Source organism: Arachis hypogaea, chromosome 10 (genome assembly GCF_003086295.3).
Source record: "Arachis hypogaea cultivar Tifrunner chromosome 10, arahy.Tifrunner.gnm2.J5K5, whole genome shotgun sequence".
Taxonomy (NCBI): Eukaryota; Viridiplantae; Streptophyta; class Magnoliopsida; order Fabales; family Fabaceae; genus Arachis; species Arachis hypogaea.
In genome coordinates, this window is record NC_092045.1 from 28,240,909 (window position 1) to 28,251,518 (window position 10,610).

Consider the following 10,610-nt stretch of genomic DNA (forward strand, 5'->3'; position numbering starts at 1 on the left):
CAAATTCATCCTTAAAACTACCTTAATTATTTTGATGTGGTGACAATACTTTTTTGTTTTCTGAATATATGCTTGAACAGTGCATATGTCTTTTGAATTTGTTGTTCATGAATGTTAAAATTAGTTGGCTCTTGAAAGAATGATGAAAAAGGAGACATGTTACTGAGGATCTGAAAAATCATAAAAATGATTCTTGAAGCAAGAAAAAGCAGTGAATTCAAAAAAAAAAAGAGAGAGCAAGCAGAAAAAGCCAATAGCCCTTTAAACCAAAAGGCAAGGGTAATAAAAAGGATCCAAGGCTTTGAGCATCAGTGGATAGGAGGGCCCACAGGAATAACATCCTGGCCTAAGCAGCTGAACCAAACTGTCCCTAACCATGTGCTTGTGGCGTGAAGGTGTCAAGTGAAAACTTGAGACTGAGCGGTTAAAGTCGTGATCCAAAGCAAAAAAAGAGTGTGCTTAAGAACCCTGGACACCTCTAATTGGGGACTCTAGCAAAGCTGAGTTACAATCTGAAAAGGTTCACCCAGTTATGTGTCTGTGGCATGTATGTATCCGGTGGTAATACTGGAAAATAGAGTACTTTGTCCACGGCCAAGACTCATAAAGTAGCTGTGTTCAAGAATCAACATACTTAATTAGGAGAATCAATAACACTATCTGAATTCTGAGTTCCTATAGATGCCAATCATTCTAAACCTCAAAGGATAAAGTGAGATGCCAAAACTGTTCGGAGGCAAAAAGCTGCTAGTCCCGCTGATCTAATTGGAGCTAAGTTTCATTGATATTTCGGAGTCTATAGTATATTCTCTTCTTTTTATCCTATTTGATTTTCAGTTGCTTGGGGACAAGCAACAATTTAAGTTTGGTGTTGTGATGAGCGGATAATTTATACGCTTTTTGGCATTGTTTTTAGTATGTTTTAGTTAGTTTTTATTATATTTTTATTAGTTTTTATTTAAAATTCACTTTTCTAGACTTTACTATGAGTTTGTGTGTTTTTCTGTGATTTCAGGTATTTTCTGGCTGAAATTGAGGGACCTGAGCAAAAATCTGATTCAGAGGCTGAAAAAGGACTGCAGATGCTGTTGGATTCTGACCTCCCTGCACTCGAAGTAAATTTTCTGGAGCTAGAGAGGCCCAATTGGCGCGCTCTCAATTGTGTTGGAAAGTGGACATCTTGGGCTTTCCAAAAATATATAATAGTCTATACTTTGCCCGAGATTTGATGGCCCAAACTGGCGTTCCAAATCAGCTCAAGATTGCCCGGCGTTTAACGCCGGAACTGGCACATAAATGGGAGTTAAATGCCCAAACTGGCACAAAAGCTGGTGTTTAACTCCAAGAAAGGTCTCTACACATAGAAGCTTCAATGCTCAGCCCAAGCACACACCAAGTGGGCCCGGAAGTGGATTTTTACGTCATTTACTCATTTTTGTAAACCCTAAGCTACTAGTTCTCTATAAATAGGACCTTTTGCTATTGTATTTTCATCTTTGGATCAATTTAGATCTTAGGATCATCTTTGGACATCTAGTTCTTAGATCATGTGGCTGGCCTCACGGCCATGCCTAGACTTTGTTCTTATGTATTTTCAACGGTGGAGTTTCTACACACCATAGATTAAGGTGTGGAGCTCTGCTGTACCTCGAGTATTAATGCAATTACTATTGTTCTTCTATTCAATTCAGCTTATTCTTGTTCCAAGATATTCATTTGCACTCAAGAACTTGATGAATGTGATGATTATGTGACGCTCATCATCATTCTCACTTATGAACGCGTGCCTGACAACCACTTCCGTTTTACATGCAAACAAGGCTTGAGTGGATATCTCTTGGATTCCTTAATCAGAATCTTCGTGGTATAAGCTAGAATTGATGGTGGCATTCTTGAGAATCCGGAAGGTCTAAACCTTGTCTGTGGTATTCTGAGTAGGATTCAAGGATTGAATGACTGTGACGAGCTTCAAACTCGCGATTGTGGGGCGTTAGTGACAGACGCAAAAGAATCACTGGATTCTATTCTGACATGATCAAGAACCGACAGATGAATAGCCGTGCTGTGACAGAGCGCGTTGAAAATTTTCACTGAGATGACGGGACTGTAGCCATTGACAACGGTGATGCCCAACATACAGCTTGCCATGGAAAGGAGTAAGAAGGATTGGATGAAGACAGTAGGAAAGCAAAGAGACAAAAGGGACAAAGCACCTCCATATGCTTATTTGAAATTCTCACCAATGAATTACATAAGTATCTCTATCTTTATTTTATGTTTTATTCATCTTTTAATTATCAATCCTCCATAACCATTTGAATCCGCCTGACTGAGATTTACAAGATGACCATAGCTTGCTTCATACCAACAATCTCCGTGAGATCGACCCCTACTCGCGTAAGGTTTATTACTTGGACGACCCAGTGCACTTGCTGATTAGTTGTGCGAAGTTGTGATAAAGAGTTGAGATTGCAATTGAGCGTACCATGTTGATGGCGCAATTAATAATCACAATTTCGTGCACTGGTGCGCGAAATTGTGAACAATACTTTTCACAACTCTCATAATCCCCGGTCATGAACCCCAAGAACTTGGTGTTCAATACCATGGCATTACACAACTTCGCACAACTAACCAGCAAGTGCACTGGGTCGTCCAAGTAATAAACCTTACGCGAGTAAGGGTCGATCCCACAGAGATTGTTAGTATGAAGCAAGCTATGGTCATCTTGTAAATCTTAGTCAGGCAAACTCAAATGGATATGGTGATGAACGAAAATAACAATAAAGATAGAGATAGAGGTACTTATGTAATTCATTGGTAGGAACTTCAGATAAGCGCATGAAGATGCCTTCCCTTCCGTCTCTCTGCTTTCCTACAGTCTTCATCCAATCCTTCTTACTCCTTTCCATGGCAAGCTTGTGTAGGGTTTCACCGTTGTCAATGGCTACCTCCCATCCTCTCAGTGAAAGCGATTGCATATGCTCTGTCACAGCATAGCGGAATTCATCTGTCGGTTCTCAATCAGGCCGGAATAGAATCCAATGATTCTTTTGCGTCTGTCACTAACGCCCCGCACTCAGGAGTTTGAAGCACGTCACAGTCATTCAGTCATTGAATCCTACTCAGAATACCACAGACAAGGTTTAGACCTTCCGGATTCTCTTGAATGCCGCCATCAATTCCAGCCTATACCACAAAGATTCCGATTAAAGAATCCAAGAGATATTCACCCAATCGAAGGTAGAACAGAGGTGGTTGTCAATCACCTTGTTCATGGGTGAGAATGATGATGAGTGTCACGGATCATCACATTCATCAAGTTGAAGAACAAGTGATATCTTAGAACAAGAACAAGCGGAATTGAATGGAAGAACAATAGTAATTGCATTAATACTCGAGGTACAGCAGAGCTCCACACCTTAATCTATGGTGTGTAGAAACTCTACCGTTGAAAATACATAAGAACAAAAGTGATCATTGGTTTCGGCCCCAGAGAGGGAACCGGAGGAACCAAGATGAAAATACAATAGTAAAAGGTCCTACTTATAAGAAACTAGTAGCCTAGGGTGTACAGAGATGAGTAAAAGACATAAAAATCCACTTCCGGGCCCACTTGGTGTGTGCTTGGGCTGAGCAATGAAGCAATTTCGTGTAGAGACTCTTCTTGGAGTTAAACGCCAGCTTTTATGCCAGTTTGGGCGTTTAACTCCCATTTTGGTGCCAGTTCCGGCGTTTAACGCTGGGATTTCTGAGGGTGACTTTGTACGCCGGTTTGGGCCATCAAATCTTGGGCAAAGTATGGACTATCATATATTGCTGGAAAGCCCAGGATGTCTACTTTCTAACGCCGTTGAGAGCGCGCCAATTGGGCTTCTGTAGCTCCAGAAAATCCACTTCGAGTGCAGGGAGGTCAGAATCCAACAGCATCTGCAGTCCTTTTGAGTCTCTGGATCAGATTTTTGCTCAGATCCCTCAATTTCAGCCAGAAAATACCTGAAATCACAGAAAAACACACAAACTCATAGTAAAGTCCAGAAAAGTGAATTTTAACTAAAAACTAATAAAAATATACTAAAAACTAACTAGATCATAACAAAAACATACTAAAAATAATGCCAAAAAGTATACAAATTATCCGCTCATCACAACACCAAACTTAAATTGTTGCTTGTCCCCAAGCAACTGAAAATCAAATAAGATAAAAAGAAGAGAATATACTATAGACTCCAAATTATCAATGAAACTAAGCTCCAAATTAGATGAGCGGGACTAGTAGCTTTTTGCCTCCAAACAGATTTGGCATCTCACTTTATCCTTTGAAATTCAGAATGATTGGCTTCTTTAGGAACTCAGAATCCAGATAGTGTTATTGATTCTCCTAGTTAAGTATGATGATTCTTGAACATAGCTACTTATTGAGTCTTGGCTGTGGCCCAAAGCACTCTGTCTTCCAGTATTACCACCGGATACATACATGCCACAGACACATAATTGGGTGAACCTTTTCAGATTGTGACTCAGCTTTGCTAGAGTCCCCAATTAGAGGTGTCCAGGGTTCTTAAGCACACTCTTATTGCCTTGGATCACAACTTTATTTCTCTTTTTCTCTTTTTTTTTTTCAAGAATCATTTTTATGATTTTTCAGATCCTCAGTAACATGTCTCCTTTTTCATCATTCTTTCAAGAGCCAACAATTTTAACATTCATGAACAACAAATTCAAAAGACATATGCACTGTTTAAGCATACATTCAGAAAAAAAAAGTATTGTCACCACATCAAACTAATTAAGCCAGTTTTAAAGATGAATTCGAAATCCTGTACTTCTTGTTCTTTTGTGATAAAAACAGTTTTCATTTAAGAAAGGTGATGGATTCATATAACTTTTTGGCATAGACACTAAGACACTAATGATCACAAGACACAAACATGGATAAACATAAGCATAAAATTCGAAAAACAGAAGAATAAATAACAAGGAAATCAAGGAACGGGTCCACCTTAGTGATGGCGGCTCTTTCTTGCTCTTGAAGATCCTATGGAGTGCTTGAGCTCCTCAATGTCTCTTCCTTGTCTTTGTTGCTTCTCCCTCATGATTCTTTGATCTTCTCTAATCTCATGAAGGATGATGGATTGTTCTTGATGCTCCACCCTTAGTTGTCCCATGTTGGAACTCAATTCTCCTAGGGAGGTGTTTAGTTGCTCCCAATAGTCTTGTGGAGGAAAGTGCATCCCTTGAGGTATCTCAGGGATCTCATGATGAGAGGGGTCTCTTGTTTGCTCCATCTTTTTTTTTAGTGATGGGCTTGAGGTCATGCCTTCTCAGTTGAACCGGCTTTGGATGCCATAAATGGTTATGGAAAAACAAAAAGCAATGCTTTTACCACACCAAACTTAAAAGGTTTGCTCGTCCTCGAGCAAAAGAAGAAAGAAGAGAGTAGAAGAAGAAGAAAATGGAGGATATGGAGGAGGTTGTGTGGTTCGGTCAAAAGGGGGAAGAAGTAGTGTTTAGGGTGTGAGTGGTGAAGAGAAAGATGGGTTTTGATGGGTGAAGGAGAGAGAGAGAGTGGTGGGGTTGGTGGGGATCCTGTGGGGTCCACAGATCCTGTGGTGTCAAGGAAAAGTCATCCCTGCACCAAATGGCACTCAAAATCACGTTTTGAGCCATTTCTGGCGTTAAACGCCGGGCTGGTGCCCCTTTCTGGCGTTTAACGCCAGGTTCTTGCCCTTTTCTGGCGTTTAACGCCAGTCTGGTGCCCCTTTCTGGCGTTAAACCCCCAGAATGGTGCCAGACTGGGCGTTAAACGCCCAACTGCTAGCCTCACTGGCGTTTAAACGCCAGTGAGTTCTTCCTCCAGGGTGTGCTGTTTTTCTTCCTGTTTTTCATTCTGTTTTTGCTTTTTCAGTTAATTTTGTGACTTCTCATGATCATCAACCTACAAAAAAGATAAAATAACAAAAGAAAATAATTAATTATAAAACATTGGGTTGCGTCCCAACAAGCGCTTCTTTATTGTCACTAGCTTGACAGAGGACTCTCATGGAGCCTCAGAAATGCTCAGAACCGTGTTGGAACTTCCCAACACCAAACTTAGAGTTTGAATGTGGGGGTTCAACACCAAACTTAGAGTTTGGTTGTGGCCTCCCAACACCAAACTTAGAGTTTGACTGTGGGGGCTCTGTTTGGCTCTGTTTTGAGAGAAGCTCTTCATGCTTCCTCTCCATGATGACAGAGGGATACCCTTGAGCCTTAAACACCAAGGATTCTTCATTCACTTGAATGATCAACTCTCCTCTATCAACATCAATCACAGCCTTTGCTGTGGCTAGGAAGGGTCTGCCAAGGATGATGGATTTATCCATGCACTTCCCATTCTCTAGGACTATGAAATCAGTAGGGATGTAATGGTCTTCAACTTTAACAAGAACATCCTCTACAAGTCCATAGGCTTGTTTTCTTGAGTTGTCTGCCATCTCTAGTGAGATTTTTGCAGCTTGCACCTCAAAGATCCCTAATTTCTCCATTACAGAGAGGGGCATGAGGTTTACACTTGACCCTAAGTCACACAAGGCCTTCTTGAAGGTCATGGTGCCTATGGTACAAGGTATAGAAAACTTCCCAGGATCCTGCCTCTTTTGAGGCAGTTTCTGCCTAGACAAGTCATTCAGTTCTTTGGTGAGCAAAGGGGATTCATCCTCCCAAGTCTCATTTCCAAATAACTTGTCATTCAGCTTCATGATTGCTCCAAGGTATTTGGCAACTTGCTCTTCAGTGACATACTCATCCTCTTTAGAGGAAGAATACTCATCAGAGCTCATGAATGGCAGAAGTAAGTCCAATGGAATCTCTATGGTCTCAGTTTGAGCCTCAGATTCCCATGGTTCCTCATTGGGGAACTCAGTGGAGGTCAGTGCATGCCCATTGAGGCTTTCCTCAGTGGCGTCCACTTCCTCTCCTTCCTCTCCAAATTCGGTCATATTGATGGCCTTGCACTCTTCTTTTGGATTTTCTTCTGTATTGCTTGGGAGAGTACTTGGAGGGAGTTCAGTAATTTTCTTGCTCAGCTGACCCACTTGTCCTTCCAAATTTCTAATGGAGGACCTTGTTTCAGTCATGAAACTTTGAGTGGTTTTGATCAGATCAGAGACCATGGTTGCTAAGTCAGAGTTATTCTGCTTAGAATTCTCTGTCTGTTGCTGAGAAGATGATGGAAAAGGCTTGCTATTGCCAAACCTGTTTCTTCCACCATTATTGTTATTGAAACCTTGTTGAGGTCTCTGTTGATCCTTCCATGAAAGATTTGGATGATTCCTCCATGAAAGATTGTAGGTGTTTCCATAGGGGTCTCCCATGTAATTCACCTCTTCTATTGAAGGGTTCTCAGGATCATAGGCTTCTTCCTCAGATGAAGCCTCTTTAGTACTGCTTGGTGCATTTTGCATTCCAGACAGACTTTGAGAAATCATATTGACTTGTTGAGTCAATATTTTGTTCTGAGCCAATATGGCATTCAGAGTGTCAATCTCAAGAACTCCTTTCTTCTGACTAGTCCCATTGTTCACAGGATTTCTTTCAGAAGTGTACATGAATTGGTTATTTGCAACCATTTCAATCAGTTCTTGAGCTTCAGTAGGCGTCTTCTTCAGATGAAGAGATCCTCCAGAAGAGCTATCCAAAGACATCTTGGACAGTTCAGAGAGACCATCATAGAAAATACCTATGATGCTCCATTCAGAAAGCATATCAGTGGGACACTTTCTGATCAATTGTTTGTATCTTTCCCAAGCTTCATAGAGGGATTCTCCTTCCTTCTGTCTGAAGGTTTGGACTTCCACTCTAAGCTTACTCAATTTTTGAGGTGGAAAGTACTTTGCCAAGAAGGCATTGACTAGCTTTTCCCAAGAGTCCAGGCTTTCTTTAGGTTGAGAATCCAACCATATTCTAGCTCTGTCTCTTACAGCAAAAGGGAATAGCATCAGTCTATAGACCTCAGGGTCTACCCCATTAGTCTTGACTGTGTCACAGATTTGCAAGAATTCAGCTAAGAACTGATGAGGATCTTCCAATGGAAGTCCATGGAACTTGCAATTCTGTTGCATTAGAGAAACTAATTGAGGCTTAAGCTCAAAGTTGTTTGCTCCAATGGCAGGGATAGAGATGCTTCTCCCATAGAAATCGGGAGTAGGTGCAGTAAAGTCACCCAGCACCTTCCTTGCATTGTTGTTGTTTTCGGCTGCCATGGCTTCTTCTTCCTTGAAAATTTCTGTGAGGTCCTCAACTATGAACGTGTGCCTGACAACCACCTCCGTTCATAGAGATTTGTGCTTTAGCTTCTCTTAGCTTTCGCTTCAAGGTCCTTTCAGGCTCAGGGTTAGCTTCAACAAGAATGCCTTTGTCTCTGCTCCTGCTCATATGAAAGAGAAGAGAACAAGAAAATATGGAATCCTCTATGTCACAATATAGAGATTCCTTGAGGTGTCAGAGGAAGAAAAATGGAAGACAGAGGTAGAAAATTCGAACTTATCAAAGAAGATGGAGTTCGAATTTTGCATTAAGGAATAGTGTTAGTCCATAAATAGAAGGATGTGAGAAGAAGGGAAGTAATTTTCGAAAATTTAAGTAAAAGATTTTGAAAACATTTTGAAAAGCACTTAATTGATTTTCGAAAATAAGAGTGGAAAAGAAATCTAGTGATTTTTGAAAAAGATTTTGAAATTAGAAATTAAAAAGATTTGATTGAAAACTTATTTTGAAAAAGATGTGATTAAAAAGATATGATTTGAAAACAATTTTAAAAGATATGATTTGAAAACAATTTGAAAAGATATGATTTTAAAAATTAATGACTTGCCTAACAAGAAAAGATATGATTCAAACATAAAACCTTCCTCAACAGAAAAGGCAAAAAATGTTCAATCAAATCATTAATTGTTAGTAAGTATCTTTGAAAAAGGAAAGAAATTGATTTTGAAAACATTTGATTGAAAAGATATGATTTGAAAAAGATTTGATTTTGAAAAACTTTGAAAACTTGAAAAAAATTGATTTTGAAAACAAAATCTTCCCCCTTTGCCATCCTGGCGTTAAACGCCCAGAATGGTGCACATTCTGGCGTTTAACGCCCAAAACTATACCCTTTTGGGCGTTAAATGCCCAGCCAGGCACCCTGGCTGGCGTTTAAACGCCAGTCTGTCTTCTTCACTGGGCATTTTTGAATGCCCAGCTTTTTCTGTGTGATTCCTCTGCAGTATGTTCTGAATCTTCAATTCTCTGTATTATTGACTTGAAAAGACACAAATTAAAAATATTTTTGGATTTTTAATAATAAGGAATAATTAAAATGCAACTAAAATCAAATGCATGCAAGACACCAAACTTAGCAGTTTGTATACTACTGACACTAACAAGATGATAATGCACATGAGAAACAACAAAACACTCAAGTCAATAGAATTTAAAGATCAAAGCAATGAAATCATCAAGAACAACTGAAGATCAATGAAGACACATGCATGAATGCAATAAGAACAAAAAACATGCAATTGACACTAAACTTAAGATGAGACTCTAGACTCAAACAAGACATATTTTTGGATTTTATGATTTTGTAATTTTTTTTTGTGCTTTTTCGAAAATTAAGTGGAAAGAGAAAATAAAGGTATCAAAATTCTTAATGAGAATTCCAGGAATCATGCAATGTTAGTCTAAAGCTTTAGTCTAAAGAAATTAGACATGGCTAGCCAAGCTTCAGCAGGACATTGCATTCAAGAGCTAAATTGATGAGGATCAATCAGCTTTGGTGATGATAAGAACATCACCTTGAAACACTAGAATTCATTCTTAAGAACTCTGAAGAAAAAATACCTAATCTAAGCAACAAGATGAACCGTCAGTTGTCCAAACTAAACAATCCCCGGCAACGGCGCCAAAAACTTGGTGCGCGAAATTGTGAACAATACTTTTCACAACTCTCATAATCCCCGGTCATGAACCCCAAGAACTTGGTGTTCAATACCATGGCATTACACAACTTCGCACAACTAACCAGCAAGTGCACTGGGTCGTCCAAGTAATAAACCTTACGCGAGTAAGGGTCGATCCCACGGAGATTGTTAGTATGAAGCAAGCTATGGTCATCTTGTAAATCTTAGTCAGGCAAACTCAAATGGATATGGTGATGAACGAAAATAACAATAAAGATAGAGATAGAGGTACTTATGTAATTCATTGGTAGGAACTTCAGATAAGCGCATGAAGATGCCTTCCCTTCCGTCTCTCTGCTTTCCTACAGTCTTCATCCAATCCTTCTTACTCCTTTCCATGGCAAGCTTGTGTAGGGTTTCACCGTTGTCAATGGCTACCTCCCATCCTCTCAGTGAAAGCGATTGCATATGCTCTGTCACAGCATAGCGGAATTCATCTGTCGGTTCTCAATCAGGCCGGAATAGAATCCAATGATTCTTTTGCGTCTGTCACTAACGCCCCGCCCTCAGGAGTTTGAAGCACGTCACAGTCATTCAGTCATTGAATCCTACTCAGAATACCACAGACAAGGTTTAGACCTTCCGGATTCTCTTGAATGCCGCCATCAATTCCAGCCTATACCA

The 10,610-nt window shown here is 40.0% G+C and overlaps 1 non-coding gene across 1 annotated transcript; it reads left to right on the forward strand.

Annotated features, from left to right (window-relative positions):
- Nucleotides 1–7,739: 7,739 nt before the first annotated feature.
- On the forward strand, nt 7,740–7,847 carry LOC112718923 (small nucleolar RNA R71). The gene has a single exon (XR_003161249.1). It is a non-coding gene; the product is annotated as a small nucleolar RNA R71 (small nucleolar RNA).
- The last annotated feature ends 2,763 nt before the right edge of the window (nt 7,848–10,610 follow it).